The sequence below is a fragment of the Stegodyphus dumicola genome, chromosome 8 (genome assembly GCF_044657685.1).
Source record: "Stegodyphus dumicola isolate Sdum_Otavi_A_Nest chromosome 8, ASM4465768v1".
In the NCBI taxonomy this organism is placed as follows: domain Eukaryota; kingdom Metazoa; phylum Arthropoda; class Arachnida; order Araneae; family Eresidae; genus Stegodyphus; species Stegodyphus dumicola.
Genome location: NC_140775.1, coordinates 150,813,506 through 150,840,590, shown reverse-complemented (window position 1 = coordinate 150,840,590; position 27,085 = coordinate 150,813,506). Strand labels below are relative to the sequence as shown.

Genomic DNA, 27,085 nt, shown 5'->3' with positions numbered 1-27,085 from the left:
CCCTTCTTCATTCTGGGGGTGTTCGTGAGCTCTCTTTTCTGGACGGTGGAACGGCTTCTTTTTCTTGCTACCTTCAATTTTTCCGCGGGGAAATTTTCTTTTCACTTGCTCCTGCCTCTTAATGGCTTGCCCTTGTACTTGTCGTTTTTCCACCTCTGGAGCTTGTGCCTGCGGTGTCTGCCGTGCCGGATCCTGCAAAAGATCTTTGAATATTTGCATTTTATTACGATCATAATATGGTTTTATTTGATCAATGTTTGCGAAGCATGTTTCACCATTCCTGGCTTTTAACACCACTACAGCGTGAGTTATTTTTTCTATGACATATGGTCCTTCAAATCGTGGAAAAAATTTGGCGGTTTTATCTTCTGGTGCTGAAGAAAGTGAATGCTTAATTCTTAATACTGCATCTCCTACTTTATAAGTTACTCCCCGTCGTTTCAAATCGTAATAAAGTTTTTGTTTTCTCTGTGCTACTTCAGTATTCTTTTTTGCTTCTTTAATTAATTTTTCTATATCACCCATTTTAAATTCTGGGGCTCTTTGTTGCATATAAAATAATTTATCTAACGGCGTTATAATCTTTCTGCTTAGAAATAACTCAGCAGGAGTTTTGCCCGTTGTATCATGTTTTGCGGTCCTAAGGGCGAAAGCAAATTCATTGACATAGTTATCCCAGCTTTTATGAAAATTTTTAACATAATTACGGATAATTTTCACTATATTTCTATTGACCCGTTCCGCTATATTTGATTGCGACCGATACGGGACCATTTTTAAATGACGTATGCCCAGTTTTTGGCACATGTCTTCAAATACATTACTTACAAATTGAGGACCATTATCCGATATAACTTTTAGGGGCGCCCCGTATTTTAAAATATATTTATTTAAAATAGAATCAGTAACTAATTTCGCGGAGGCTCGTTTTAAGGGAACAATTTCGGTCCATTTACTAAAATGATCAACCATAACAAGGAGATAGCGACTTTTATTTAACTGACTTTTTGGGAAAGGGCCCAATAAATCGATGCCAATTATTTCATTTGGAAATTCGGATTTAATACTATTTAGAAACCCGGCCGGGCGGAAATTAATATAATTAACTGCTTGACATGTTGGGCAGGACTGGACATACGCCCTTGTTAACTTTTGCAGTTCAGGAAAGTAGACTGCCTCGCGTACGCGTTGGATAGTTTTTCGAATACCAGCATGAGAAGCTAAAGGCTGTCATGGAGCTCCTGCAGGATATTTAATCTAAGACTAGCTGGGATAACAGATCGAAATTCGTTGTTGGAATTCGTAGTTTTTGTATAGAATAATAGACCATCTATTAGTTCGTAATGGGCCGCCCTATTTCTTATCGCCACAATATCTTGGTGGCTAAAATTTTCAGGATCCTTCAAATACTCATAAATGCTTCCAAACTCAGGATCCTTACCCAGTTCGGTTATTACAGTTTCTCGGGAATTTATTGTACATGCTGTGAGCATTGCCACATTTACGGTATTACCTTGTTCATCTATTTTAATTCTTGATAGGGCATCTGCTACGATATTTTCCTTTCCGGGGGTATGCTTGATTACCAGATTATATTCTTGCAGCTTGAGTGCCCATCTTATTAACCCGGGGATAAATTTTTCCCTGAGTAAAATCTAGTTACCGCCGCATGATCAGAGTACACTGTTATTGGCGCCTTTCCAAAATAGACTCGGAACTTTTGCACTGCTAACAGAACTGCAAGTGCCTCTCTCTCGGTCGCGGAATAGTTTCTTTGTGTTTGATTTAAAGTTCGGCTAAAAAATGCCACGGGCTGCTGATTTTGCGAAAGTACCGCTCCTACCGCATAATCCGAAGCATCCGCTGAAATTTCTAAATTCTCATCCTTTTCAGGAAATTTCAACACAGGGGCTTGCGTTAATGCTTGTTTTAATTTTTCGAAAGCACTACTGGCTTCGGCCGTCCACGAGAATCTTGCCTTTTTCCTTTTTAATTTTAACAATGGTTCAGCGATAGCTGCAAAATCTTTTATAAAGGACCTATAATATGAACAAAGTCCTAGAAAAGAAGAGAGCTTCTTTGCCGTGTTTGGAGTCGGATACTTTTGTACAGCGATTATTTTTGATTCGTCTGTCTCTATTCCTTTCTGAGATATATTGTAACCTAAATATTTTAATTCAGGGGCTGCAAATTTGCACTTTTCGACATTAACTTTTAGACCGGCCTCATTTAATAAAGAAAACACCTGTCTTAAATCCTGTACATGTTGGTCGAGATTATCACTAGTAATAATGATATCGTCTAAATAGATAAATGTGGACTTTCCAAGAACAGGTCTTAACACAATGTCCATGCATCGCTGAAATGTTGCCGGGGCCCCTGAAAGGCCAAACGGCATACGCAAAAATACATAAGTGCCAGACTTGGTTATAAAAGCAGTCTTAGGCACGTCCTCAGGCCTAACCCCTATTTGAAAATAACCAGTCGTTAAGTCTAAAGTCGTCATGTATTTGGTGGATTTTATGTTCCTTAGAATTTCTTCAATGATCGGTAACGGATATACCGGATATTTAGTTATGGAGTTTAATTTACGGTAATCAATCGCGAATCTCCACCTTTTCGGATGTGTCAAAGGATAGTCATTATTTTTCTTACATAAAACCACCGGGCTAGCATAACTACTTGAGATGGGCGTTATGATCTTTTTACGTAGCATATCGGTGATATGCCATTCTATAATTTTTTCCTTATTCTTATCATACCGGTATGGTTTTTGGCGAACTGGCATTGCATCTCCGGTGTCAATACTATGGTTAGTAACCTGAGTAAATCCTGGAATATCACTAAATAACGAAGCAAATTCACTTACCACTTGTCGGATTCTTCCTTGCTCGTCATTAGGGAGGTGGTCAAGTTTTAACATCGGCGGTTCAGGCTTTTCTGCACGAACTGGTTTCATTGTCAGCTTAAGGCACGCTTCATTAAAATCCATTGTTGCTTGTGCGTCTGAAAGAAAATCTATTCCTAAGATTATATGTGCTTGCAGATTCTTTACTATAAAAAACATCACCTTTACTTGTTCGTCCTTGATACGGATGTATAGTGGTAATTTACCTATGCACTTACATCTTTCTCCTTGCGCAGCTAACACTGTCGTATTATCCGAATTATATATGCGATATTTACGAAAATACTTCCTAAAGAAATGTTCTGCCACACAGGAACACTGCGCGCCTGTATCCAGGAGTGCGGTGGCTGGGATATTATTCACCAACACTTCAATCTTCGGAAGAGTCAAATTTTTCACCATTACTGTATTTAACTTGTAGGAAGAGGGGTTTTCGTGGCCTTCGGATTTCCGCACCCTCCCGTCAGCAGAAATCCGTTTTAGTTTAAATCCTTTTTTGTTTCCATGCTTTCCTTCTTTTTCCACTGGCCTTGAGACTTTTTTCCTGGGTTGCTATTGAACTGTCGACGTTCGCCGGCTGTTTTTGAATGCTCGGGTTTCCTTGCCCACTGATTCGCTTTGCCTCCGTAGCCGTGTGCTTGAGTTTGCTGTAGTCTTGGCGTACCAAATTGGTTTCGCTGTTGATATTGGCGTCTTCTTTCGACGTCCGCCGTTCTTCTACTTTCAAACTGGATTGCTAGCTCAAATAACTTTTCCAGTGTAGTCGGATTTCTTAATTCAATAAAGTCTTGCACTTGGGGCAGTAACCTCGGCAAAATCACTTGAATTATTTCAGGATCCGGACGGTTTCCATACAAGAGTTTGAAGACGTGAATTTTTCTTAAAATAAAGCTTGAGAGGTTTTCGATTCTTTGTTGATATATACTAAAAAGTTCCGTTTCTAATTTCGCACGATCCCTTACCACAGGGAAGGCTTTTAGTAGGGCAGTCTTGAAATTCTCGTAAGTATAGGTGGGACTTCCGGCTTGACCCAAGAGACTTCTGCCTATACATTTGAACCAGTTAAGCGCTTGGCCCCTCAAAGCGCTGGTAGCTAAGGTAACTTTTTGAAATTCGTGCACGGGGTAGAGCATGAAGTGGTCATCCAATTTTTCCAAAAAACTGGTTACCGGTGAGTTTCCATTAAATGTTGCTTCTGGTTTCATCGAAGCGCGCATGGTCTGGACGATGTAACCAAATCCTTCCAGGGCGGCAGCTGGCATTTCTGGATTCTGAGCCGTTTCTGCAGGCAGCACAGGTTCTTCTTGAAACTCGGCCATGGTTATTCTTCTTCGTTGGGCGCCACTATCAGGGTCAATGTTCCTTCTAACCTTCTTCGGGAACATGCAAGGACCTGACTCGGAACAGAGAGCCTATTAAAGCTATGTTCAAACTGTGGGAAGTAGACAGGATACACAAGAAGGGTATACAAAACCCTTTATTTTTTCTCTGTTTACAATAATTTCCGTACTTCGGAATACAATGACCCACCACTTGGGGTCAAAACGTAAAAGTATAAAAATAAAACTAAACTCTAATTTAACTTTAAAATAATAAACGTGGAAGATTGGCCTTCTATTAACAGGAAGCGTATGTAGTACAGAGAACTGTGAACACTACAATACGTTATCAAGAGGATTAAAACCTCCGGCCTGGAAGGCAACAAGCAACTGCGTAACTTCTAAGGTAAGCGGCCTGCTTCGACTCACTGCTTCCTCTCTCTAGCTTGGCAAAAAGCCACAACTTAAATACTTGGCGTTCGACAGACAAACTTTGCATAAAAACCTTAACGCTTATAATTCTGGCCGGAAGTAGAAAATAAGAAGTGATAGTAAAGATTTAAAGTAAAATAAACGTTAGTAAAACTTAAGATCCTTACAATATTACTATTATTTATTACTCTTTTTGTTTTACCGTCAAATAAATGCCCAGCTGCGGTAGGATAGCTTCCTTGCAAAGCGTGCTTAGGGTTGCCAGAAAATGGCAAGGAGAGGCAGGATTGTCCGATCTGGCGCAAAATCGCCCATTTGGCGACAAAATTTGCGATATGCCAGAGACAGAGCGAGAACATTCTAGAACGAATTCTTGCCGGTTTACCTCAGAATGTTCTCGAAGGCAGGTCAAAAAATATATAAACCCTGCCTGTAGGCGGAGCAGCAGTTTTATCGTGAGTTTTATCGTGAACTGTATCTTGAGTGTGTTGACCTACGAGAGCGGTTCACAGAGTGCTGATTGTTTCAGTGTGGTCGTAGTTTTTCGATGACTGTAACGTGTTTTTGAAACTGCCCTGAGTAATATTGGCTAATAAATTGTGTTTTGAATCTTCATCAAATATTGTTATCAATCATTCCAAATCCACGAAACCGTAGATATATTTATATTAAACTTAATACTCGTAAACAATTCGTATTTTTAAAAGTTATGTTAGTGGTTCGCGAGTTTTAAAATGCGAATTTTATGCCCTGGAATATCTAAAAGGTTGCCGACCGCTGATTTAAAGTATACTTAATTTTAATATATCTAATTAATAGAAACATTTTTAACGTTATTTAAATTCAAAGTATGTTTGTAACATTGTTTATTACTCAGGTAGTTTTTTTTTTTTTTCCCTTTGTCTGGAAAGATAAAATGTTTTTTCTTTAGCTTCACAATTTAGGAAATACATCTATTCGTCCTATAGCGTAAATACATTTTTTCATTTTGCACTCAGTAAAAATATCTCGTAAATCTCGTAAAAACATCCTGCAATATATCTTCCTGAAAAACCGTTTTCTTGCAGGCGATAAACGTGACGCTTGAAGGTCTTCCGCCCCCCACACACACCAGAGGTCAAAATCTTAGTGAATCATACCTTGAATATATAATTGACTGAGATGTTTATCTAGAATTAGATTAAGATAGCTTCGGGCTCTTAACTAATATATTGTTTCGATCTCCTTGATGCCCTGTGACGGTAAAACAAACCATGAGTATGATTTTGGATGTTCTGAAATATAGTACGTAAGTTCAATATTTTTGGGCCTTAACTAGCAGTCAGGAAATAACATGCCTTTTTTTTTTTTTTTTTTTCCCATTTTTGTCCGCGGTTAATATTAATATGAGTCAGTTTAGATTAAGAAGTCTTCCACGAAAAATAGATGAAAACATGGTGGACGAAAACGTCGCGTAGAAAACAGTGCAAAGAGAAAACGTCGTCGCACAAAATATCATGAGAGAAAAGAATAAAGAGAAAACATCGTGGTAGAAAATAAAACGATTCAAAAACTTTACAGTTTTTAAATATCGACGTACGAAATATCGTGGTAGGAAATAAAACTCCAGTAATTTTTGGCATGATGTTATAGCATCGCAGACATGCGTTTTGTGACTCAAATAAATAAATAAATAAATAAATAAATGAGTATTTGCTTAATGATTTACGAGCACAAGAAGAAAATATGCAATATTTTTACGTCTATATTTCATGTTTGAATTAACTAATAATTAACCAATACGTTTTTATTGAAAAATAAGAAGGAAATTTAAACATTCGAAATCTGGAAATTGGAAATACATATAGCAGTTAACATAATTTTAACCTTATATATCTTCCTCTTTTTATTCCTTTTTAAACTTTTTTCCCCGTGAAATACTAATACGTGTTTATAAAAGAGGTTAATTTAATAATGACATTTAATAGTTAGCAACATAAATTCAAAATTTTATTAACTGCTGCAGACCTGCAGCAGTTAATAAATTGATTGGGCATTGATTTTTACTAATTTCCAGATTTTGCGTATGTTCCCATCTTGCTTCTCAGGAAAAATTTATTAGATAATGGAAGAGGATGGACTATAGAGGTAAATATATTACTTACTTCTTGTTTGTTAACAAAATTTGCTTAAATTTTGTACAGTTATAAAGTTATTCTCCCGTTTTCCTAGCGTTCCTTCGTGGTGTAGTGGTTCTGCAGGCTGGGCCGGTATTCCAGAGGTCCGTGGTTCGATTTCCGGCGAAGGCGTTGCTAATTTTTCATCTTTTTTGCTTCCAAAATACCAAACGTCTTTACACAGTAACGTCATACATATCATGCAATGATCTGCGGGTGCTTTGATTTTATATTATGATATTTTGTATGGCCATGTATTTCAATTGCGAAGTTTTTGCACCACTTCACTTTCTACCATGATATTTCAGAACTGCAATGTTTCCTCCGCGACATTTTTTGCCCATGGTGTTTCTGCCTCCATGTTTTTGGTGGACACTGTAATACTTCTTTGGCGAAATAAAGCAACTCCAATGATGGAACACGGCAATAACTTTTATTTAACACTCAAAAAAATGGCGACATACAAAACAAGAAAAGAAAACATATTCTTCTTTATCAATTTTAGCCCATTCTGCTTGCCTTTCAAACAATAGCAAATATAGACTGATATCTCCTTTCTTGTCATCGAATTTCTGCGTTTATCACAACACTTTCTCCGCAAGCATCCCTCAGTATAATAGCCCCCGCGATCTCTGCCATAACCGTTAAAACTGACCAGCACTTCTTTGTGAGAATATTTTTTGTGAAGAATATTTGGAGAGTACTAATTGGCGTCTTGGCATTGTGTTTTCTTGGAGTCACGTTTTTTTGCTCAATAATTCCTTTAAAAGTTGGTACTGTTTATTGCTTTTATACAGCTGAGTTGGTCAAACCCCGATTTGCAAGTTAATCAGAAACTGTTTAAGAAAGCATAATCATTACATTAAAACAAATCTGTCTACGGCGAAGTTAATTGACTGACACGCAGGGTAATCTGCCTAACGGAAGGAATGTCTTCGTGAAGAATTTTTAAAGGAAACTGGCTCACATGCCCTTTGCAAATGGGGGAAAAACCACAAAAAGACACATGAACCAGTCGTTCGCCAGGATTTGAGCCGAGATCGAACTTCTAATCTTTAGTGATTTTACCGCTCGATCGCTGGCGATCCAACTGTCCACGAAAAATACAGAATACAAAAGTTCGTTGGTTAACAACAATTATAACAGATTATGTGTACCAGATGCAGTCTACCCATAAATAAAAATTTCTGATTGACTTTTTTAACTCTAGTTTAAACTCATTGATCAGTTGTTGTCAAACATTAAATGTTTTGCCATTGTTGCCATTTAGTGCCATATATAACCTAGTTTCTTTATTTTTAGAGGTGTTTAGCCTCTCTTGTTTCCAATACGTTGCTTTTGTTTTAAACACTGATTTAATTTAAACAACCAAATGAGCTTGCTATCCAGAATAAACTCCTCGAAAATACAGGTAAATTGTTCATAATTTTTTCTTTATTTGCTGTTTCCTTTCTTGTACTCTTTTTACTGACGTGGTTTTAACTTAATCGTGGATGTCTTCGATGTTATTATCACGGCAACTGACTGTAGTTTTAATCTGAAGGATAAATTAAAAAAAATTTACACCACGTCGAATGGTAGTATCTCTGAGAAATTGTATTTTGCCATGAGAAGTGAATAATATATCTAAGATATTTCGTTAGATGGTAACATGTGGTGCACTATGTGAATGACGAATACACACTTGTCGTAACGTGACGTAACCTAATTCAACGACTGTAATATGTCGCGGAAAATAGAAAGAGTCGACGCAGAAGTTTCTGACTTCAAAATAATTATAAAAAATTAAAACACTTCAGATTCTTTGTGGCAACAATCCTGTGCTACAGCAACAATGGATAATTCCCATTCTGTGATTTGAAAATTTATGTCTGTCTTTGACGGTTACAGGACCTCAAACAGAAACGCATTTATCAGTGTTCTATCGAATTGCGTGATCCGGTTCGCGGTAGATAAGGTGTGGGAGAGTAAAGAGCAATGGAACCTTAATTGCAGCGCTGGCCAGGCGTGCGATCTGGCCATCCAGACTTTAATAGTCTATTGTGTGTGTCTCACTAATGTCTGTTGCGTCGTGAATGCTAATGCTCCTTGCTCATAAACAGTCATTGCAGAGAGTTCAACGGATTGCAGTCGATGTTTTCATCTCTGTTTCGAATCTCAGTTCTCTGCCGTAATAGACTTCTTTCATTCGTTTATCTTCGAACGTGTTCTGTAAAGATTTTCATTTTGAACAGACTGTTTGTAAGGAAACGATATTATTCATCGGAATTATCTGGTTTGTGAAGCTTTTGCTAAAGAATATAATAATGAACGAAAATGTTAAGCGTTTACCGGCGAGATGGTGGTTTAATTTAATAATGGGGTACATTCATTTGTTTTCCTCCATTTCTTCTTTTAAAGTGGGGGGGAGGGGTGCAGAATAAAGAATTTTGCTTTACGATGCTATCTAACAGTTTATTTATAAGTCAGATATAATTTTAGACATTATGGAAAAGTACAGAAAAAAATTCAAAAGAACACTTTTCAATGAATAAACAGGAGACAGTCGGGGGTCTCATTTAAAACTTTGTTCATGACGTCAGAAATGTTTTCCTTCTAAAGCGCAATCCTTCTAAAATTTTATGTTACTTTATATCAGGGATTCTTAAACTTTTTTCATTCGCGACCCTTTTTTATCACTGGGATCTTTTTCGGAAACCCCTGGACCCCATAATATTTACAAGGATTTTGTAAGACCCCATAAGCATTGCGCAAATCCGACACACGCGTGAGTGAAACCGTCAATCCTTTCACTTGTACTGTAATATTCTATTGCAGTTTTAGGTCATTAACTTTAATTTCTAATTTTAAGACATAGAACAATATGAAAATTTTAAATAAGTAACAGACGAAATGACAGCGTCACGCGCAAAGCAAGCAAAATGAACGTTTATAGTATAAAAAAAAAATGCTTCGAAACGTTTTCTTTTTTTCTTTACCTGTATTTTCTTATCTTTATCTATTTTCAGATACATTGTATAAAAACATTTGGCAATTGTAAAATTATTATCATAAGTTAAAGAAATATAAAAACTGATAAAATTTTTGGCGACCCCTCAGCTGCAGGTCCCGCGAACCCCATGGGGGTGGCAACCCACAGTTTAAGAAACTTTGCTTTATACTACCATGCATTTATTATCCAAGAGGCTTGGCAAGTGTTGCATTGTACAAAGATCTTTAATATAACTTCAACACGACCTAATAAATAGTTAACTGTCATTAAGTATCATATAGTACATTTAATTTATTTTTGAAATTATAACTGCTGAACAAACTGAGCAGTTAAAAAGCAATAAATTTTCTTTAAACAGTTTATATTTTCTTTTAGCTTTTTAATAATTTATTTAAGCGATATAATTTTAAACACATTTAATTTGCAAATATTCAATTAATTGATAATTATGAGCATTAACAGATAATTTTAAGGTCATACATTATGTATCTCAATTTTTTTTTTTTTTTTCCCAATGTTTGTAGAAGGATATTTATAAGTTATGTATTATGTAAGTGTTGAATTTTCAGATTGCATTTACCCTCGGATTTTGATTTTCTGTAAAGCTGATCTCAGAAAACATAAATTTCTATAGTGTTTAACACCGTTATTATTTATTTGTCGCCGTGAGAAATTCCACTGTATTTTTAACTAATATTTTTCAAGAAAATTAATCCCGTAAGTGTTAATTCGTCAAAGAAGATTTTAATGTCGTCTTTTATGCAGAATTAGTTTGTGCATTGTCTGGCAACGAGTTTGCTTGCTATACTTTTAACATTTCTCAAAATTTAATTTATACTTTAAAACACGAGTCTGATTATCAAAGGTTATTTTAGCTTTTTCTTACCTCAATTTCTTAGCAAATGAATTTCAATTTAAAATTAAATTTCAGAATATTTATTTAGATTTTATAAAAGCTGCTCAAGAAGCTCTACGATATTTTATTGTAGTTAGGAGAGTTGAAAATTCGCTCTGAATTCATTTCTAATGAAAGATACTTTAAATTTTACTCTCCTTTCGTCTTATTTTAAAAGACAAGGGAGAAACAAAAGGAGATGCATCGGCCGGGAATCGAACCCGGGCCGCCCGCGTGGCAGGCGAGCATTCTACCACTGAACCACCGATGCGACGTGATACGTAGAACATTTGACCCTTTCAAACTGTTTTCTTGACTACACTCAGAAGGGTTTAGACTATTAAGACATAGTGTATAAAATATCTGCTATATTCGTAGCATTTAAAACAAAAGAACATGAAGTATTGATTAAATAAAGTAAAATCATGAAAATCAATAATATTTTGGGAAGAATTTCATAAATTTTTAAAAATAGGGAATTATTCAAAAATATCTAGCAAAATTTAATACAGTACAAAGTCCGTAATCCGGACGTCCATTATCCGGAATGATCTATAATCTGGACCTCAAAGCCCACAAACTTACGCATGCGCGTAAAGCAAGTAAAGCGTTTACCCATGTTCGCTTCCGATAGTGAAGAAAATAACAGAGAACGTTATTGAAAACGAAAAAATTTCGATTGACAAATTAGTTGGTATTCTCGACACAACAATTACAGGATTTGAACAGTGGAACTTTATAACTGAACAAGAAACTATGTCTGTTTATAAAATTAAAGAGAAAGTATTAGTACAAACAAATTACATTGACAGAAATGTTTACTAAAGTAAACAAATAAATATTAAGCTTTTTTTTTAAAAAAATTGATACTCTTTAGATCATAATTGCTTATTATTTCCTAAATTACGGTTTCATATTTTTAATTGTATAATTTCTGCGTGCCATCTTACCAGATTTAAATTGATGATCTATAATCCGGAAAAACTCCTAATCCGGAATCGCCGAAGTCCCGACGAGTCCGGATTACGGATTTTGTACTGTAGTTATATCAGGTATCTTGTATTCATTTCAGTTGGCATATATTTGACATTGTGTATTATTGTAACACTTACCTGTGCTTTCAGCTAAAAATTTCACAGTACTTCTCAAATTTCCTAAAATATATTAAATTACATAAGAAATATAATTTTTCTTCTTTAACCCAAAGGGGCGTTAGAGCATAAGGGCTACTAATCTCGAAACGGCATTTTGCGTTGTATCACTAAAAGCGTTGAATCATTTTTCAAATTATTGCCATCAATTATCGCCCTGTATTATATTTAAAGAAATTAAATGACGAAGATGCATGAATGTAATATGCATGAATGTATGTATGTTTCTCGCACTGTGAAAAAACAACGGTACCTAAAGAAATCAGATTTTGAATAACGTAGCCCGTCACCCGAACATGGGCACCTGGAAGCCCCAGTTTTGAAATTCGAATTTGTTTCATTGCCTATTTCATATTTTGTAAAATTTTAACGAATTTTTGATTAACAAAGTCAACAATTTCAAAGCAAGCAGCGACAACACTGTACGAAATATATATATATATATATATCCAGCACGTGAGACTGTGCATCGGAAATTCTATATGCTGTTTTTAAATATTTTTAGTCCAAAGGGACGTTAGAAATCGGAAAATGTGTGTGTAAAAGTGTGTGTAAATGAAAAAAACGCCCCTTTGTGCGTAGCTCAAAACCGAGTCAATATTATATGAAATACAGTAGTGAAATATCTTTATACGTAGTGTCATAGAAACATCTTTAACACATTTTGAGTAGCTATGCTTCTTGTATGTAAAAAAGAAAAAAAAAAAAAAAAACAAGTAGAAAAAGAGAGAAAGAAAATTGTATTTCAGGAAATGCATTTGAAGATTTCATTTCAACAGAAAAATTATCTACTGCGTTTACAAACTTAAAATTCCCCACATTTGTATATCAAGCCCTTCTTATCTTCATATTTAGTACTTTTGATTTCCTATTTGCTTTATTTTTATTTTTATTTTTATTTTTTTCCTGGCTGTTTTTGAAACGAGTAACGAATAGCGTTTGGAATTCTGTATTCGCTCGTTGTAGCTTCCGAAGTAACTTTTAGTCATTTCTTGTTGAGTTGATAACACACCTGTACTCCTAAGTATTCAAGCATAGGAAGTAATCCAAGAAATCTTGCATTAAAAATTAAAACTCTTATATATGTAGACAACAACATAATCTGCAGCCTAACAACATTTCTTTGGGTAAAACTGTCTAAATCATGTCGTTAAAACTGTCGTTCATTCCATGCAAACATTTCAAGAGTACGTTTTTATCAGAAAGACTCATATATGTATGCTAAATGATGTTCAAAACAGATTCTGAAAGACCAGGATATTTATCTGAAATTTTCAACACTTCATGTACTGCTCTTTGACCATATGCACCAACCGCCTGCTCCTATTGTCTGTGCATTTTTTTCATCTTGTTAAAGCAGCAGAAACTGTCGACTGCAGATTCTGCTAATCTTACCTTGTTTTCCGATGGCAGTCCCATAACAGTTCTGTAATCTTTCGGTAAATCTATCCGTCAGTTTGCATTTACCACCAAAACCATTTTGTTTTTCTTTCAGTTTCTGAAATCAGTACCAACACATTTTAGACATATAACCAGTACAATCGAGTTTCTTAAACAAGTCGATTCCCATAAATACTTTCGCTTCCATACGCGCTTTAGAATCTCCATTCCCAAAATATTCAGTATATCGTAGTTCTCAATTTTACATCGATCTCGAATATTTCATATGATCCGATTAGTTCCATATTTCCATCTGATCCCTTATGTTTCGCGCATGCATAATTCTTTTTTGTGCAGTTTCCATCACAGATTCTACAATATGAGACATCACTCCCAAGACCAAAGGTTTTCCAATGTCAACAGATATGGCAGACATACAATCGTTTAAAAATGTACGAGGTGTTTAAATAACGTAAAGAGACCGGAAACGTAATGTCCGGTTTGGCAACACTGTGGATTTCCCATTTGGAAGGAGGGATGAGGAAACATTCAATGTGCGAGTTTGATCAGGGCAGTTACGTAATTGTTCGTAGAACAATTCTTTGTAATTCTTTTTAAAGTGCATTCCGAAAGTAAGTTACATCAATTTCGAACAACGTTGTGTTATCAGATATTTGACGGACCTCACAAAAAGCGGATTGGAATCTGAAGGAGCGGATTGGATTTTTGGAGCGGATTGAAAATGATCCTTATTTTCTGGAACGTGTCATTACTAATGACGAGTCTTAGGTGTTCAAGTGCAACACAGGAACGAAGCTCCAGAGCCAGGAATGGCATGCTTCAAACTCTCCAAGACTGAAAAAAGCAAGATTAAAAGAATCAAAAATCGAAGATCAAAAGTGTGCTGATTTACATTTCCGATGACCAGAAAATCGTCCACAAAGAGTTTGTGCTTCAAACCATTTAGTGAATCAACACTTCTACTGAGAAATTCTTGAAAGACTTCGAAAAAGGGTCATACACGTGAGACTAAGTGGATGTTGCATCACGACAATGCCTTGTAGCACTGCGTTTTCAATTATGATTTTTGGCAAGTAAAAAATTCCTGCGGCACTTAAGCTGTCTTATTCTCACGACGGCAGTCCATGCGACTTTTTTCTGCTTCAAGATTGAAACCCCACCTCAAAAGACATCATTTTGCGACACTAGAAAAAATTAAAATGGTCACAACATACTAGCTGAAGGCAATTCCAGTATCTGAGTTCTAAACGGAGGAAAAATCCAAGTATAAAAACCATCCCAGCAATTATGTGGCTTCCCAAGATGATTACTTGAAAACAGACAATGTAAAATTGTAATTTAGTTGAACATCAGTCTCATTACTTTTATTTGTTGTTGTTGCTTATGTCAGCGATGCTAACCACTATACCGGTTAAGCAGTATTAATTTATTTACACACCTTAGTTAACCATGAGGCTGCCAAGTACCATCTACAGACAAACCCTAAACTGTAGTTTTTTTAAAAGCTCTAACTTCTTTGGCAGCTTGTTTCTTGTGCTGACTAGATGCATATGGTACAGCTTTTAACAGTTTGCTTTCACGCTACCTAAATGCTGTTTTTGATATTAATGGCAAATTCCAAGTAAAAAACAATTTTTATTATTTTTCAATAAGTCTTAATCTAAGGGAGAAGAAAGAATTTTAAATATTTTTATTCCCATTTTCGGGAGTTGAAATAAACATGCTTCTCTAAATCTGCATTTGTAAAATAAAGTTTGAGTAAAGCCCAAATCTATAGTCTTCTACTAATTGCAAACGTGATTCAAAACATACTGGACAGCAGAGAATCACAAAGATAGAAGCTAGCGTTGCAACATCAAATATTCTACTTTTTTTTTTTTTAAGCTCTTGAACCCTGTCCTTCAGTCAATGCTTCTATAAGTTTAAGAGTTTTTCAATTTAGATGAGCTTGCCGTTGTCACATTATCACTATTATTTCGAGTTGCAGTGAGTTCCAAAAAATATCGCTTTTTACTTATATTCGATCTTTATTTTAGCACCTTAGGGTAATTAAAGTAAAGGAAGAAAGATTTAAAAGAAAATAAATCCCAGAATTAATGACATAAATATAAAACTAACCCCCCTCCCCCCCCAAAAAAAAGCGTGACAAATGTACGAAAAAGCCCAGAAAAAAATGGGGGGGGGAAAAAAACCCCATAATGCTGCCAATTCTCTATCTCAAAATTAAGCTTAGTAATTATTGCCAATAATAATCACTTCCGGTGCAATAGACTGGTTGTATCTTGTCTTCTAAGAACCATTTTTTAAATAGAACAATAAAAAAGAAAACTTGAAATCTTTTGCCATTATTTTTCTTTTTGGATTAAGAGGGCAAAATGCATCGGCCGGGAATCGAACCCGGACCGCCCGCGTGGTAGGCGAGCATTCTACCACTGAACCACCGATGTGACAACGACAACGGAATATCTGTTAACATTATGTAGGAAAATAAACTACTTTTCTCAGTAAATATGGTTAGCGTATTGAGTTTAAAATGATGGGCAAATTCATGATTTCCATACGTGTAAGACAAAACTGAAGCAATTTCTTTGGCAGACGACGAGCCAACGATTCTTCTGACTGAATCTATGGATAACTGACTACATCAGGGGTTTTCAAATTTTTTAAATTTTTTACCGCATGAGTAAGTGTCAAAAATATAATTACCATCATGTACCAAAATGGACGCTATTTTACATTCATTGAAATCTTCTGTATAAAATTTGCACTACCAAAAATAATGTAATGTAATTAGTGATACATGTGCCATACTTTGAGAAACCCTAGACTATATATTGCATGGCACTAGAAATATCTTTTGTTAATTGCTCAATAGTATAAATATTTAAACATTATCAGTTAAATACATTATAAGTTTTGTAAAGTAGTTGTATCCTTAAAGAATGAAACAAAGATAAAAATTACAATGAAGTATTTATTGTTTTAAATTCCTTAGTTTATTACTCTGAGCGCAAAGCTAATTAATGGCTATTGAATAAACGTCCTGCCATTTAAAACAAAACAAAACAAAACAAATTATACTCTGAATATATAAAGTAATGTTATAATTTGAAAAATAAATTAAAGATCTCTCGCGAAATAGGCAATAATTCTCAGATTCGTCATTGTTGACAATCCAGTAATTTATTAATATTGTGAGAGCATAACGTAATATAACATAAAATTACACGAAATTTTGGAAACTCTTCCCTGTTTAGGAAGAAAATAGCTCACATTCCTGCTTAACATCATCAGATGTTCTCAGTTAATTGTCGCATCGGTGGTTCAGTGGTAGAATGCTCGCCTGCCACGCGGGCGGCCCGGGTTCGATTCCCGGCCGGTGCATACGCTTTTTTGATTATCTTAAATCGCAATATATATCATTTTTTTTTAACTAAATTACTTTTTAAAAACAGACAAAACGGGGAGAGGGGAGAGTGATTTAAATCATGTGTATGATATCGGAAGATCCTATTTTAAAAAACATAGCAAATTTCAGTATAGTCAAGCTCAAAATAATAGTAAGCAATATTAGTAAGCAAGTAAATATAAAACCTGTCCCCCTCACATACTTTGAAGGAGGTGTTTTGTTTTAAAGAAGCATGTAAAAGCCGTGTCTCGGAAACTAATGGGTGAAAAAGCAAAAATGAAAGCACCCGTTCTGCGCGAAGCATAACTTATACCAAGTGGCATTGTGCGTAGTCTGTTTTTAGGCATTGTGCGTAGTCTGTTGATGCCATTCGGCAAAGTTTAAGATCTGTAATTTATCTTTCAATCTGTTACGAATTGTATAATTTAGAAGCAGTAAATGCACTGCTTAATAATCTCCATCATTATTTTATGTTTTTAATAACACATCTAATTAATATAAATTGAAATACACACTAAAGTATGTAATACTCGCAACTAATTATTTTAATAATCATTTGCAGCTTTGTTATAGTAAATAAGAGAATTTTCTAACGCAATACGTTACGTCATTAATACAGAGTCAAATTTCTTTTTGCTATTAAATTTTTTCTTCAGGTGTTAGACTGATTTGAAGCTCGGCGATAGCAAATGCCTCCCCAATTTCTCGATGAACTATAAATGTTAACTAATTAAAAAAGTACTGAACTGATACTATGTATATTAGTAAACGTTTTTACTTACATTAATACTTATATATTTTATCAGAAAAATTGAATTAAATTTTTAATTAAAATTATTTATTTGATAAAATATCATTTGGAAAGAAATTTTTGTTTACTTAATGAAACTTCTGTTGCCACAATTCCGTAAAAAATTTATAGCATAGTAAATTCAATGAATTTTTAATAACAGAGAATGCTTTCCTGACAGTTAACCAACCATATAGGTTGAATTTCTGTAAAAGTATATCCTATTTTGCTCAGATTTTCAATTATTTTTTTTTTTTTTTCTTCTATTTAAAACAATGTAGCGTGTCTAACATCTTTTATTTTCGTTCTGTTCTCGTATTTATAGCAAGGTTTGGCACAAATAACGCAGAAATAAATAAATAATAATAAAAAAAAAAACAGCAGGCTTGTATCTCCATTTTGTTTTTCCTCTTTCTCGAAAAGTTGTTCTAAATACCTTTTATGTGCATCGTTCTAACGCCTTTCAATATGCTGTCAGTTTCGTATGTCACAACAGCTGCCTGAGTCAACGTTCTCGGCACGATATTTCGACACTGAGCGTAACTGAAATGAATTCCGCCTTCAACTTCCTGTGCGGTTAGTTTGCGCCTAAAGTAACAAAAAAAGAAAAGATATCTAAAAATTTTTATTCGCTAAAAAATTTCAGACTGAATTTTTATCAAAAACAAATTCGACTTTTTTATCTTTCCAAAACTGAAAAATTCGGGATTTTCTTTTTGCTTTTCTTTCTTACTTTTTTTTCTTTCCTTTTTTTTTTTTTTTTTTTTTTTTTTCTGGAGAAGCAAAAATATTTGATGCAATTCAATTTGCCGATTGCAAACAATTAGGTCATCATTCAAAAATACGTCTTATTTTTTTTATATGTAAAATAAAAAGATACTTCTATGTTGGTATCCGTGAGCTTTGTAGATCAAAAACGTCGCATCGCTATATAGAATATTGGTATTTAAAAAAATTCAGAAACTCTCCAATATAGGGCATCTTTCAGTCCATTTTTTTTTTTTTTAATACGAAATTAATTTAACCGAAAAAAATACGAAAATTACTTTTGCCTTTTCGGAAAAGGACAAACTGCACAAAAAATTATACGACACGGAACTATACGAGGCTAAGCAATCAAGTAAGCTGTTGCATTTCTGTATCACGTTATAACAAATGGTGCCTAACAGCAGCCAAACGGTAAAGTCGCCGAATACTGGTAGTTCTAACTGGGTTCAATTCCAGGTGAACGAGCTGGCTGCATCATCGTTTTCGTGGTTTTCCCCATATTAATGCGTGTACGCGTCAATTTCTCTTAGAAAGTCTTCCACGAAGGCATCCCTCTCCCTTAAGCAGATAGCTATGTGCTTTGCCGTAATTAAACATGATGAGCATAAACTTTTACCTCATAATAGAGAAATAAGAAAGTGTGCCCAGTCTTCGAATGTTCAAAAAGGGTGTTTTTAGGGACAAAATAGTACAGAAGCTTTTTTCTCACCGGTTCTACCTTTTTTTTTTTCGGGGGGGGGGGGGGTGTGCTGAATTCGAATTTTAGGTTTACCACCTCTCCACAGGCCGATTTCACATCTGCAAATGGTAATGAATCTTCAATGCTTTGAGTGAAATGACGGTACATTAGACTAATTTTGTACTCTAAACTGTCGAACGTCAGTGAGATCGAAATGTATCCAGAAGCAACGCCATCTCCTATGCCTGCAAAAAAAACGACTTACCCAAGACTTGCCCTAGATCAGAAGTTACATGGAAAGAGAGTTTTTCTATCTTTGTCTATTATAGACTTAAAGACTTTACCGGAATTCTGAAGTTACATGGAAAGATCAGAAGTTACATGGAAAGAGAGTTTTTCTATCTTTGTCTATTATAGACTTAAAGACTTTACCGGAATTCTGACCAAAGACTAAGTATAATTGATATTCACCTCTAGTGTTATGCACAAAAGAGCGTTGGTTTGTCTTATGAAGGATAAAATCCAGTTCGACATGTTTAGGAAGAAATCTGATGCCCATATCAAGATAGTTATTAGAGCCCTTCCAGTGGAAGCTGGACTTGGGTTACCCAATCACAAAAGTTAAAAATAGTTTTCCCGGAAAATCAAGCAAGCGTCTGAGATGCTTTCTATACGTTTAACCGAGGTTCAACGCAAAGATACAGGCCACCAAATGCACTCAGTGAAGAAGATGATGTCTCTAAATATTAATATTAGAAGATATAGACCACGAAAACGTCCCATAATTTTCTTTCAGATGCCAGAGATATGCTCACGGCCAAATTAGATGTAACAGTTTATCCAGATGTTTAAAACGAAGGGAAGATCACTTGACCTTGTAGAAACATGAGGTATGTTTTTGGAAGCAGGAAAAATTAGCAACGCCTTCGCCGGGAATCGAACCACGAACCACGGATCTCTGGAAAACCGGCCTAGCGTACAGAACCACTACACCACGAAGGCAAGCTAGGAAAGCGGGAGAAATACCTTATATACTCCCCCTTTTTAAAGTGCGACTTGGGTTTTCAGGCGACCCAATCGCCAAATCCTGGGTGTGGAGAAACCTCATCCAACACCCTTTTAGATAGTAAGTGTAGAGACATTAGGTTTTTTTGGGGGGGGGGAAGCCGGGGAGATGAAAAATTCGCCGGGAATCGAACCGCGGACCTCTGAAATATCGGCCCAGTGTGCAGAAGCACTGCACCACGAAGGCACGTTAGGAAAGCGGGAGAATAACCTTATAATCTCACTTCTGCATTTCAGAAGAATGAAAAACCTAGGCGTGTCCGATGTAAATCAGATTAGATAGCCACATGCAAGAAATGCTTTCTGTTCCCGAAAAGGCAAGAACAATTTTCCAGAAAACACCTCACTGTTCTTGAAGATGATTATATTCTATAGCGCGTGCTCTGGAAAATTCAACCTGCGGTTTCACCACGGACTTCCTGAAAGGTAGAAAATTTTGCAATATCCTTATTTATAATTTTTGAAATTCTGAAAATGTGCAAAAGAACTGATTCTTCTTCTCTGCAAAAAATTACATTCGAACTGGTATAAATTTTCAAAACAGATGAAAGAAATTAAATTTTCAATTTAAAGACTAATAATTCATCACTGTCCATCACTTGATGCTGCTTAGTCTCTTCCCAACGACTTTCCAGCTCTCCGGACATCTTCGCTACTGTGACTAAAGACTATGATTCCCCTTGTGAGAGAAACAATTTCGCAGAGAGATGAGCAGCAAACTTCTCCGAAATTGTGGACTGCTTCTTCCATGCACAGAATTGTTAGAACAAAGGCTTCCATGCACAGAATTGCTTTAGGCACCATGCACAGAATTGCTTTAGGCACCATGCACAGAATTGCTTTAGGCACCATGCACAGAATTGCTTCAGGCACCTACGTTTCTTTTCCTTTCAGATTTTTCTATTGAGGATCCAACTGAAGAATTCACAATTTCCGTTATGCCCGAATTTGGGATTTCTTCAGTTTCCAGGCAAAAGCTATTTTAATAGCTATGTACCTGGTAACACAACTCTGTATCCTAGTTCGTTGTATAAGGTCTAGCGCAGCGGTATTCGAACTATGGGTCGCGCCGAGCTCGCGAAAATTTATAGAGGGATCTCAAGGTGGGTGAAAATCCTAAAAAATCTTCATTGATAGTATATAACTAAGGGTCTACGCTCTTACTAGAGTCACTTTTTTTTTTGGAGGGGAGCTTGCAATTTTATGGGATCGGACTGCTATAAAGTTTGAATACCCCTGATCTAACGCTGTCTTGGAGGAGAAGGATGCCATTGGAGAGCTTTCCAGGTCTTTTGGACTGGATCGGCGTTCGCGGTAAAGTCATAGTTTCCCTGTCAAAATTGCACATTCATCGTAGTTCTGTGATCCATGAAGTCGACAAGGAGTGGTCTTTCTCGATCAAAACGGGAATGGCAACATCACCATCGTTGTATTAGTGGGCTTTGTGTTAGATTTTTAGGAAGACGGAAAACCTAAATGTTTTCATTAGAAATATTAGCACTTTGACTCTAGTTGAAAATCGTTAAGTCGCCAGTGATTATCCGTACCAGACAGCATTTTTTTTCTGTGGTGAATCATAACCAAACGACATACCTCTTAGTCCTCAGTCAAATTGAGAAATACTCGTTCGGAGAGCATATTGCGGAACATCAGATGATCTATAGCAGTCTCATGAACAAATTTAGTACTCAAGCGAACGACACGAGTGAATTTTGTGATGTTGCCCGTCGATCTTACTGAATAATATTATTTACTTTTGCAACAGCGGCATTCTTAATTCACTATATCTCTGGCCATCTGCCAGCGACGATTGACCTCCTCTGAAATACTTACACAATTCCTTTATCCTTGTGAAAAACAGGTATATTTTTCATATACCTAGCTATCCATTTATGAATTTCAACTCTGCTTACCACTTCTGCCGCTAAAAAAAAAAAAAAAAAACGCTCTAAGGCCTGTTATTGTTATTTCGGTGTTTCTATACCTTATCTTTGAACACGCTTGGAGAATAATAACTGCAGTTGCGTAGATAGAATTCCAGCGGCCGGGGACAAGTGAAGAATTTGCGACCCTTTCTGTGTGCCAAGAATGGAAAACATTTAATTAAAAAATTTCGTAGCATCAATTGTGCGGCCCCTGGATGCTGCGCCCGGGGACAGATGTCACCTCTTGCCCCACTCTAGCTACGCCATTGAATTAACTGCGTAGATTGTGCTCACAGTTGTTTCGTCACCTTCTTCTTATGTATTCCGTCCAATATCGCATGCATGTTTGGGAGCAATTTCTTCGGAGCAGCCCCCATTTTTTAAATGTTTCGGCTGCAGCACTGCGCGAAACACTGTTTCTCTTAGTAATATTCAGCCTTTTTTTTTTTTTTTTTTAATAAACCTTATAGATACTGAACTTTTGTTACCACTTGAACCAATTTCTCTCATAAAGGCCCAACCAAGTAGAAATTTCAACCAAGTAGAAATTTTAATGGATTTCTGAAAATAATCCTCGATGAAACCATCTATCATTTGGCAGGAAAGCTAATAAGCGAATGGTTGTAAATATCATTTGGTGATGATCATAGACAAAGCACTGCATTTTTAAAAACAAATACATTAAGTACTAAGCAATGAATAAGAGAAATAGCGCATTCATTAAAACTGTTATGTCAAGTTTAAGCTTACAAACCTACGCTTAAAAATTCATATAGTTATTTAGCTAATCAGACAGAAAATAAAAGCTATGCTGCCCATATTTCAAATGATCACACTTTGCCCAAAGAAAATGTTGAACACACCTACAAAATTAAAACCATAACAGTCATTAGGATTTCGAAGTAAGGAAGCTTAAAAAGTCAATAGAGTCCCGCCGAGTATTGAATCAGGAAAATCTTACGAAACATATTAACGAGATAAAAAATATATTCAATTGTAATTGGAAATTTTGAAAAATCAACCATGTCTTCCCCAGAAATTGAAGCCGCCTCTTTATACCATTTGTTAAAATTTCCGGAGCGTTATATCACAAAAGTACATAGGAGAAATGTGTTATGTCTTGTACCACTTTATTTTATAGAAAAAATGTAAGGCTAAGAAACGAAATGGAGCAATTCCAGAACTTCACAATTCTTCCACCATTCTAATGACAGCTATCATTTAGAAGCTCGATATGTTAAATGTGCAGAAACTCATAAAAATGTGTCCGTAAGTATACCGTCGAAAACCAAATGCTGCAATTGCAAGGATTCTCTTCCCGCGAAATACAGCGATTGTTTAAAATTGCCAAATAAAAAATGAGCTTATCCTGCAGTCGCTCGCTATGGAATCAGATATGCATAAAATTTAACTCTAATACTTCTGACGCCACTGGCAGTGAGATTAAACAGAATAATTATAACACTACTAAAACTCTTCGAATAATTTTAGCTTCGACCAAAATTCTATTAGCGTTTAACTCTGATAGGTAAAAAAAAATTGAAAGGTTTCAAATTTTAACGATCGCCCAAAAGGATTTGTTAAGATTTTTTAGTCTCTCGCTGAGCTCGCAGTTAACTAGACTGCTGTTGTACTCATTCGTTCTAGCTTATTTATTTCTGTCTTTTTAGCTTTATTATTATACATAATTTTCTTCGCACTTATGCCATATGCAATTCAACAGCAAAATTACGTACGTGCAGGTTCTTCATTATTTAATTTCTTTAAAAATAATACAGGACGATAATATTTGGTGACAAAAAAATTTGAAAAGTGATTCGCCATTTTTAATAAACAGACGCAAAATCCCATTTCGAGACTAACAGGTCCTTTTGGGCTACAAATAGTTCAGAAAAATTTGACTACTTTTCTTTCTAATGTAAGTCTAACGTTTAATTTTCAAAATAAGAAGCTAGGATTATTAATTGAAAATATTAAAAAAATAATATATATAAAATAGTAATGAATTAAAATAAATACGTATGACGTCAAATATGTTAATTAATAAATAAAAGGAAAAGAAATCAATTGTTAGCAAAGCATCTTAGCAAAGGGAAAATCAGTAAATATTTTTAAATGTTATTTGGCTTAATTATTCTGAACACTTTTTGATCGAATAAAGATAAAATTTTAAGATAAAATTTAATTTACAGACGATCGAATTGATCATCAATTTCAGAACAGAGCAATATTGGTAATAATACTGTTAAAACTAATAATATAGACTTTAATTAAAAATTAGGCATTACTTTCAATTATATAACTTAACTAATAATTCCAAACCAATAACTTCCATTAATTAAAATTTAAACTTTCGGTTAAATTTTCATAGTGGCATTTTTTCAATTTAAACATGCTTACATTTGGAAAACAAATGCTTTCTCCGTTAAATTAAACTATTTTTAGTTAGTATATGGTGAGTATTTTTCATACACACACACGTGTAAAACTTAATAATGTATTCTACATTATATTTGATGCTAAATTATATAAATATAAAATCGGACACTGGTGCTTTTCTGAAAAAAGTGGTCAGTAAATGCCAGTGAAAGTAATTGCTGCCAGTCCTTCCATCTGTCTGGTATTTACTTAATGGGCCGTTTTATAAAAAATCTGGCAGTTTGATTACATGATCGCCGGAAAATTAAAAAATGAATAAATATAATATTTAATTCGACGACATTTCATAAGTAAAACTCAAATACAACACAGAGTTCAAATTTAAAGTGTAGCGTAGCATTCCAATTTTGGAAAGAGTGATCTTGCTCAAAATATTACTAGGTTAAATTTTTTTAATATTAAAAACAAGTTTTGGGGAACTTTATGAATCTTTTTGTAACGTTTTGCTACGCTACGGTGCCATGCGTTAATCTTCTACACCAAGTGTCGTGTTGCGCAAAGTATCTAAAATTTATCATGTGGTAACGTTAATTTTTTTTTTAAAGTTAAAAACGTTTCCCTGGAGAGTTCTCGAACTATTTTGGGACGTTTTGCCACGTTAGGATATCATACGTTAAGCATTCAAGGGACTTTATAAGTGTTGCCTATCGTGAAATATGAAATTTTTATGCTTCATATGGGCTCGTAAATATTCCACTAATAAAGTGCCGTTTGGCAAAGTATGGCTTTTAATTTATGTTCAGATTAAATTATCCTGCAACGGCTAATCATATTGAAAGATTTAAAAGCCTCCTACTTAATTTAAATTTTATTTTTTAATAAGTCGAGATGATAATCCAACGAAGTTGTAAGAATATCTGGATCCTACCTAGCTCTGTTTCCGAAATACACATAATAATTAAAAGTGAACAATAAATTAAATGATGCATTTAATTACTTTTAACAATAGCTAAATTTTTTATGAATATTTACAGTATTGTTGCGATGAAAACTGTATTTCTAATATCATATATTATGGTTTAGTATAACAAGAATTTTTATTAGTCCAAAGGGATTTCAGTCCCGAAGAACTATTGCTTTCGTTTTGGCATTTTGCGTGGGACTCATAAACGTCGGTTCACTTTTCAAACTGTTGCCACAAAATGTTAGAGTCCTGCATTGTATTTGAAGAAATTAAATAATGAAAAATCTGCATAAATGATTGTCTATTTCTCGCATCGTGATAAAACAATGGTACATAGAGCCATCGAATTTTGAATGACGAAATCCTACTGCGAATATGGGCATCTGAAATCCCAAATTTGGAATTTGTTTTATTACAGATTTTATATTTTGTAAAACTTTAACGAATTTTTGATTTACAAACTCAATGCTTTAAAAGCGAGAAATGGCAACGTTATATAGAAAAAAAATACTTTTATCTCCAGCTCGCGAGACTGTGTATATCGGAAATTCTAAAGATATGCTTAATTTAACATTATTTTGCGATATTGCTCTTGAACTGAATTTTATGATTTAAGTGCAAAGAACATGATATTTAATAAATAAAGGTAACACTCAAAACGTTAAAAAAACGCCCCTTTGGACGTAATTTAAAATCTGAAAAATTTCAGATTTTTTTTTTTATCGCTATTATTTTTATTATTTAATTCCTTATATTATGTACCCCACTGAATAATACTGCAAAGGTGGTAACAATAACTGTAATCAGAAGTACTAGAGTACTGGAGCAGCATTCCGGTGTGCACCAGATGTAATCAATCATCGAGTGCAATATGCAACAGCAAACTGAAATTCCGCGAAGCTCGCTTGTTAAAAATTCTGGAAATGTATTTAAAATTCATTTGCATTTCACGTGAGGTCTACTTTTCAAGTTCGATGCTATCTGCATTGCCTTTTCAGTAACGAGCAAACTGAAAACTCAGGTGAATTTTGTTATCTAACTATTAGACATTTAGAAAAAGAAAGAAAAAAAAAGAAGCTTATGAATTAATTATGGTCCAAACTTTTTGAGCGTATGATTGATTCATTTTATGTGACAGGTGTCCCTTTTTCAGCTAACCGATCACCATGTTAGAGAAATCGAGGGACCTCGAAGAAGAATCACTGCACGTGTTCCAAGAGCAGATATAAAAAATAAAAAAGAAAAAATTGACGTTGAGAAATTCAAACGACGGTTGGAACAGAAACTCTATGACGTCATCTCAAAGGCACATCCGAGCTCAACAACAAAATTTTGGCGGTTGTTGGCCGCAGGTAAAGGGAGGGACTTAGCGAAGGGGGGGAAGGAGGAATACTCAAACCGGTCCGGCTGCCCCGAGTGACCTTCACGTGCCGCTGCCTGAGAAGTGCGCTCGGGGTCGTCGAAATCAGGGAGCGACGGACGGGAGTTTCAAATCTCAGACATAAAAATGGAATTCAGGTTTTCAACGGCTCGTTCACGGCTCTGGATTCGTGAATAATTTCAAACGAAATAAGTGCCGACGAGGGAAAAACCTGTGTTTTTTATTTTTCCCTTTTCTCCCCGGAACTAAATTTCGCTTAGTTTAGGTCTCATCTTTATATTTAAAAAAATTCTTTGGCCATATATATAATGGCTGAATAGATCAATTTCCATATTAAGTGCTTCTAAGTAAGAAATACTTATGTACCATTATCTGCGATAATATTTTGATAGCCGTGTTTGAAAAATTCATAGAATTATTACTTTTATTAATTGACAAATTTTGAATTTTAAAATTGCAGACGAAATTCAT

General features: G+C 35.1%; 3 non-coding genes across 3 annotated transcripts; 1 reads left to right on the top strand and 2 right to left on the bottom strand.

Annotated features, from left to right (window-relative positions):
- Nucleotides 1-10,902: 10,902 nt before the first annotated feature.
- Nucleotides 10,903-10,973, bottom strand: TRNAG-GCC (transfer RNA glycine (anticodon GCC)). The gene has a single exon. It is a non-coding gene; the product is annotated as a tRNA-Gly (tRNA).
- A 4,657-nt stretch (nucleotides 10,974-15,630) lies between these two features.
- On the bottom strand, nucleotides 15,631-15,701 carry TRNAG-ACC (transfer RNA glycine (anticodon GCC)). The gene has a single exon. It is a non-coding gene; the product is annotated as a tRNA-Gly (tRNA).
- Nucleotides 15,702-16,567: 866 nt separating this feature from the next.
- Nucleotides 16,568-16,638, top strand: TRNAG-GCC (transfer RNA glycine (anticodon GCC)). The gene has a single exon. It is a non-coding gene; the product is annotated as a tRNA-Gly (tRNA).
- The last annotated feature ends 10,447 nt before the right edge of the window (nucleotides 16,639-27,085 follow it).